At 49.2% G+C, this 6,000-nt stretch overlaps 1 protein-coding gene across 2 annotated transcripts in view; it reads left to right on the top strand.

Moving 5' to 3' along the window:
- The first annotated feature begins 502 nt into the window (after window positions 1-502).
- The window catches only part of NFKBIZ (NFKB inhibitor zeta), a 46,248-nt gene continuing 40,750 nt past the window's right edge, over window positions 503-6,000 (top strand). Inside the window, exon 1 of one of the 2 annotated variants that reach the window (XM_073664617.1) lies at window positions 503-622. The gene's annotated coding sequence lies outside the window, so the exon portion shown is untranslated. Of the gene's footprint in view, window positions 623-785; window positions 807-6,000 lie in introns of those variants that run through there. The other variant, XM_073664616.1, reaches the window with a different exon arrangement.

The raw sequence follows: 6,000 nt of genomic DNA, 5'->3' as shown, positions 1-6,000 counted from the left end.
CTAAAGTAATGGCTACAAAATGGACCTCTGAAGTAGTGATGCCTCATAGATAGAAATAGAGTTCTGGCTGGTAAACTACAGGAAAAAAGCTGTTACTATACAACAGTCTTGGTCCCAGGGGCTTATCACCTACCACCCAGGACCCTCAGACACTAATCTTTAAAGTGAGTGGATTTTTCTCTTGAGGCCAATTCCCTGCACGTCACGTGAGGTGACAGGTATTCCACGCTTCTGCTTTCAGGAGCAAGGGGAATAAAACCACAATGTCACGAACACTAGAGGAAACATCCCCTAATAATAATGGCGAAAAAGAAAGCAAGCCAAACGGCAATGATTTCCTGTGAGGCAGCAGCATTCCCCGCAATTAGTAACATGGGGCACAGCGCTGCCGGGAATCTCCCTCATTGCACGTGTTGTGCGGCGGAAATTCCAACCTCGCCACGCGCTATTACTCGCCAGCGCGAATTTCCACAGCAGGTTCTCAGCTCTCAGTACAGGACTCCAGTCACCGGACAGTGAGCCGGCGCCACGCAGCCCGCCATAGCCTGTGCTGGCCGGGGAGCACAGACCGCGCCCGCCATAGCCTGTGCCTGCCGGGGAGCACAGACCGCGCCCGCCTCAGGTACGTGACCTCTGCCGACATCATTACTTCACTCAGCGGCCGGCGGGGCTGGAAATACAGGATTGGTAGCAGCGGTGTGCTGCCTCGTCCCTCCCTCTGTGACTGGCTCATACCTGTGTAGCGTGGCTGGGAATAGTTGTGATTCCTGCGCTCTGACCGGCTCCTGCCCTGGAGGTATTTTAATGTAAGTGTATCTGTATGAAGGGTGCTCGGGGCTAGTAACAATGGGGGAGGCAGTGTATGTAATAGCAGGGGTTTACACAGAAATCATGGCCCCATAGCAGCAATCCTAATTGTACCCCCCCCCGCCCCCAAAATACTAATTATTCAGCCGGGGGTCACAGATTAGCATGGCTCACAACTCTGCTCTCCTCACAAAGAAGTAATGTTGCCCTTAGTGCTGCCATACACAAAGATACTTCTCTCATGGTCGCCCATAATGTATGCTGCCAACAAAAGTGCCTCTCAAATAGTGAGATACCCCCACTGTGAACTCCTTCACACGCACAGTATGATGACCCTACAGTACTGCTCTTCCCTACGATGACCCCAACACAGTATGATGACCCTACGATGACCCCAACACAGTATGATGACCCTACAGTGACCCCAACACAGTATGATGACCCTACAGTGACCCCAACACAGTATGATGACCCTACAGTACCCCCAACACAGTATGATGACCCTACAGTAGCCCCAACACAGTATGATGACCCTACAGTACCCCCAACACAGTATGATGACCTACAGTACTGCCCTTCCCCTACAGTGACCCCCAACACAGTATGATGACCCTACAGTACTGCCCTTCCCCTACAGTGACCCCCAACACAGTATGATGACCCTACAGTACTGCCCTTCCCCTACAGTGACCCCCAACACAGTATGATGACCCTACAGTACTGCCCTTCCCCTACAGTGACCCCCAACACAGTATGATGACCCTACAGTACTGCCCTTCCCCTACAGTGACCCCAACACAGTATGATGACCCTACAGTACTGCCCTTCCCCTACAGTGACCCCCAACACAGTATGATGACCCTACAGTACTGCCCTTCCCCTACAGTGACCCCCAACACAGTATGATGACCCTACAGTGACCCCCAACACAGTATGATGACCCTACAGTACTGCCCTTCCCCTACAGTGACCCCCAACACAGTATGATGACCCTAAAGTACTGCCCTTCCCCTACAGTGACCCCCAACACAGTATGATGACCCTACAGTACTGCCCTTCCTACAGTGACCCCCAACACAGTATGATGACCCTACAGTACTGCCCTTCCCCTACAGTGACCCCCAACACAGTATGATGACCCTACAGTACTGCCCTTCCCCTACAGTGACCCCCAACACAGTATGATGACCCTACAGTACTGCCCTTCCCCTACAGTGACCCCCAACACAGTATGATGACCCTACAGTACTGCCCTTCCCCTACAGTGACCCCCAACACAGTATGATGACCCTACAGTACTGCCCTTCCCCTACAGTGACCCCAACACAGTATGATGACCCTACAGTACTGCCCTTCCCCTACAGTGACCCCAACACAGTATGATGACCCTACAGCAGTGTTCCCCAACTCCAATCCTCAAGACCCACCAACAGGTCATGTTTTCAAGATTTCCTTAGTATTGCCCAGGTGATGGAATTATTGCCTGTGCAGGTGATGGAATTATCCCCCCTGCAATACTAAGGAAATCCTTAAAACATGACTTGCTGGTGGGCCTTGAGGACTGGAGTTGGGGAACCCTGCCCTACAGTACTGCCCTTCCCCTACAGTGACCCCCAACACAGTATGATGACCCTACAGTACTGCCCTTCCCCTACAGTGACCCCAACACAGTATGATGACCCTACAGTACTGCCCTTCCCCTACAGTGACCCCAACACAGTATGATGACCCTACAGTACTGCCCTTACCCTACAGTGACCCCAACACAGTATGATGACCCTACAGTACTGCCCTTCCCCTACAGTGACCCCAACACAGTATGATGACCCTACAGTACTGCCCTTCCCCTACAGTGACCCCAACACAGTATGAGGACCCTACAGTACTGCCCTCCCCCTACAGTGACCCCAACACAGTATGATGACCCTACAGTACTGCCCTCCCCCTACAGTGACCCCAACACAGTATGATGACCCTACAGTACTGCCCTTCCCCTACAGTGACCCCAACACAGTATGATGGCCCGAAATGGCATAACTTGAAGCTTGTGAACCCCCATGCAAAATCCCCAAGTGGGCCCCCAAATGTCACTGGTCTTTAATATTAAGTCTTTTCCTATGGGGCAATTGGACCTTTGAGGCCTCTCTACGATTCTAACCCCTGCACCTATTATAGTTACACCCCTGATGTCTCCGACACAGCCCTTCATACAGTATAATGGCCCCACAGAACCCTCCACACAGTATGATGAGGCCAACACAACGCTCCACACTGTATAATGGACCTACAAACAGTGTAATGGCCCCCACATAACGCTCCATACAGTTATAATGGTGCACATATAGCCCCCTGACACAGTGCAGTGGCCTGCGCGCAGAGCCCCCGACACAGTATGAAGGACTCCACAAAATACTTCACACTGTGTAATGGCCCTCACTAGCCCTCCAAACAGTATAATGGTCCACACATAGCCCTCCAAACAGTATAATGGCCCCCCACAAACTACTCGTTGATTAAACAAAAGTACTCCTGTCTCCCCATTCCTCTGAAGCTCTGCACAGCGATTGAGATGTAGTGACGTCATTGCACCCACTGCGCTGGGACTGCAGACGCACAGGGAGACTGATGGAGGAGGAACGTGACAGCTCCCTGTCCAGCATACCGATACAGTTGAAAGTGTGATGCAGGGTGGGTGGAGCCCGGTGCTGGCATTGGGCCCTCCCGTCTCATGGGCCCCATAGCGGCTGCGTGGTGTGCCGCTATTAGTGATACACCACTGTGTAATGTATCACTGGCCTATGGTGAAGTGCCTGAAAAACCGTGAATAGGATGGCGGCCACTACACAGTGAACGAAGCTGTGCTACCAAATTCTGTACACTGTTTATACCTGGTGGCTGCAAACAAGATAGGTCATGTATATTGTAAGCTTGGAAAACCTTAAAGGCGTTGTCCATTACTAGGACAACCCATTCTTGAACTAAATGTTTGCTCCTGATAAAATAAAAATGCCTATACTCACCTTTCGGCTGCATCAGTACTCGCTCTCCCCTGGGCTCCCATGCTGTTGTTGTGACACGAGACATCAGCGTCACTGTCTGCCCTATGTACGGATTGAACATGAAGAGTAAGTTTGTGCTGCATCTGATCTCTGACTTCCTCTTCATGTTCAATCCGTACATAGGCGGAGACATTGACGCTAGCGCTGATTGGGCGCCTGCGTTACCCGAGGAAAGCGAGTGCTGACAGCACGGGAACGGCGCCAGCACGGGAGGTGAATGTAAGCTTTTTTTATTTTATTGGCGGCAAACATTTAGTTGAAGAAAGGGTTGTCCTAGTAGTGGACAACGCCCTTAAACGAGAAAAAAAATTAGTCATGGATTGATAATAATAAACGGTGGCAAGCTCACCCTCTAGCGCATTCTGCGGATCCAGTGCAGATCGCTCCGGAGGTCTCTGCCAGCCTTAGAAGCGTTGTCTGCCCCATTTGAAGCTCCAACAACGCTGTAACCTCCGTATTGCTGCATACAGTAGAAATCAAGATCTCCATTGAAGCCCAGTCATAGGCTAGGTTTCAGTGCAGCTCTGTGATGTCGGGTATGGGAATCTTTAGTAGAGGCATGTCTGTCATAGCAACTTATCGGCGTCACAGATCGGCTGATGGTCATATACAGTCATGGCCAAAAGTATTGAGAATGAGACAAATAGTAATTTTTCCAAAGTTTACTGCTTCATTTTTTGTAATGGCAATTTGCATATACTCCTGAATGTCAAAGAGTGATCAGCTTAACAGCAATTACTGTACTTGCAAAGTCAATATTTGCCCAGAAAATGAACTTTAACCCCCAAAACACATTTCAACATCATTGCAGTCCTGCCTTAAAAGGAGCAGCTAACATTGTTTTAGTGATTGATCCATTAACACAGGTGTGGGTGTTGATGAGGACAGGGCTGGCGATCAATCAGTCATGATTAAGTAAGAATGACATCACTGGACACTTTAAAAGGAGGCTGGTTCTTGGTATCATTGTTTCTCTTCAGTTAACCATGGTTATCTCTAAAGAAACACGTGCAACCATCATTGCACTGCACAAAAATGGCCTAACGGAAGAGTATCGCAGCTACAAAGATTGCACCTCAGTCAACAATCTATTGCATCATCAAGAACTTCAAGGAGAGAGCTTCCATTGTTGTCAAAAAGGCTCCAGGGCGCCCAAGAAAGACCAGCAAGCGCCAGGACCGTATCTTAAAACTGTTTCAGCTGCAAGATCGGACTACCAGCAGTGCCGAGCTTGCTCAGGAATGGCAGCAGGCTGGTGTGAGTGCTTCTGCACGCACTGTGAGGCGGAGACTCTTTGAGCAAGGGCTGGTTTCAAGGAGGGCAGCAAAGAAGCCACTTCTCTCCAGAAAAAACATCAGTGACCGACTGATATTCTGCAAAAGGTACAGGGAGTGGACTGCTGAGGACTGGGGCAAAGTCATTTTCTCTGATGAATCCCCTTTTCGATTGTTTGGGACATCTGGAAAACAGCTTATTCGGAGAAGAAGAGGTGAGCGCTACCACCAGTCTTGTCTCATGCCAACTGTAAAGCATCCTGAAACCATTCATGTGTGGGGTTGCTTCTCAGCCAAGGGAATCGGCTCACTCACAGTCTTGCCTGAAAACACAGCCATGAATAAAGAATGGTACCAGAATGTCCTCCAAGAGCAACTTCTCCCAACCGTTCAAGAGCAGTTTGGCGCCCAACAATGCCTTTTCCAGCATGATGGAGCACCTTGCCATAAAGCAAAGGTGATAACTAAATGGCTCCTGGAACAAAACATAGAGATTTTGGGTCCATGGCCTGGAAACTCCCCAGATCTTAATCCCATTGAGAACTTGTGGTCAATCATCAAGAGACGGGTGGACAAACAAAATCCAACAAATTCTGGCAAAATGCAAGCATTGATTATGCAAGAATGGACTGCTATCAGTCAGGATTTGGTCCAAAAGTTGATTGAGAGCATGCCAAGGAGAATTACAGAGGTCTTGAAGAAGGGGCAACACTGCAAATATTGACTTGTTGCATTAACTCATTCTAACTGTCAATATAACCTATTGGTACTCATAATGTGATTGCAATTATATTTCTGTATGTGATATAAACATCAGACAAACACTAGTAAAAACCAGAGGCCAGCAGATCATGTGAAAA

Source organism: Phyllobates terribilis, unplaced genomic scaffold (assembly GCF_046119375.1).
Source record: "Phyllobates terribilis strain yellow unplaced genomic scaffold, ASM4611937v1 Scaffold_2__4_contigs__length_985480577, whole genome shotgun sequence".
In the NCBI taxonomy this organism is placed as follows: Eukaryota; Metazoa; Chordata; class Amphibia; order Anura; family Dendrobatidae; genus Phyllobates; species Phyllobates terribilis.
Note: the sequence above shows the minus strand (reverse complement) of the source record. Positions and strands in the feature narration are given on the sequence as shown.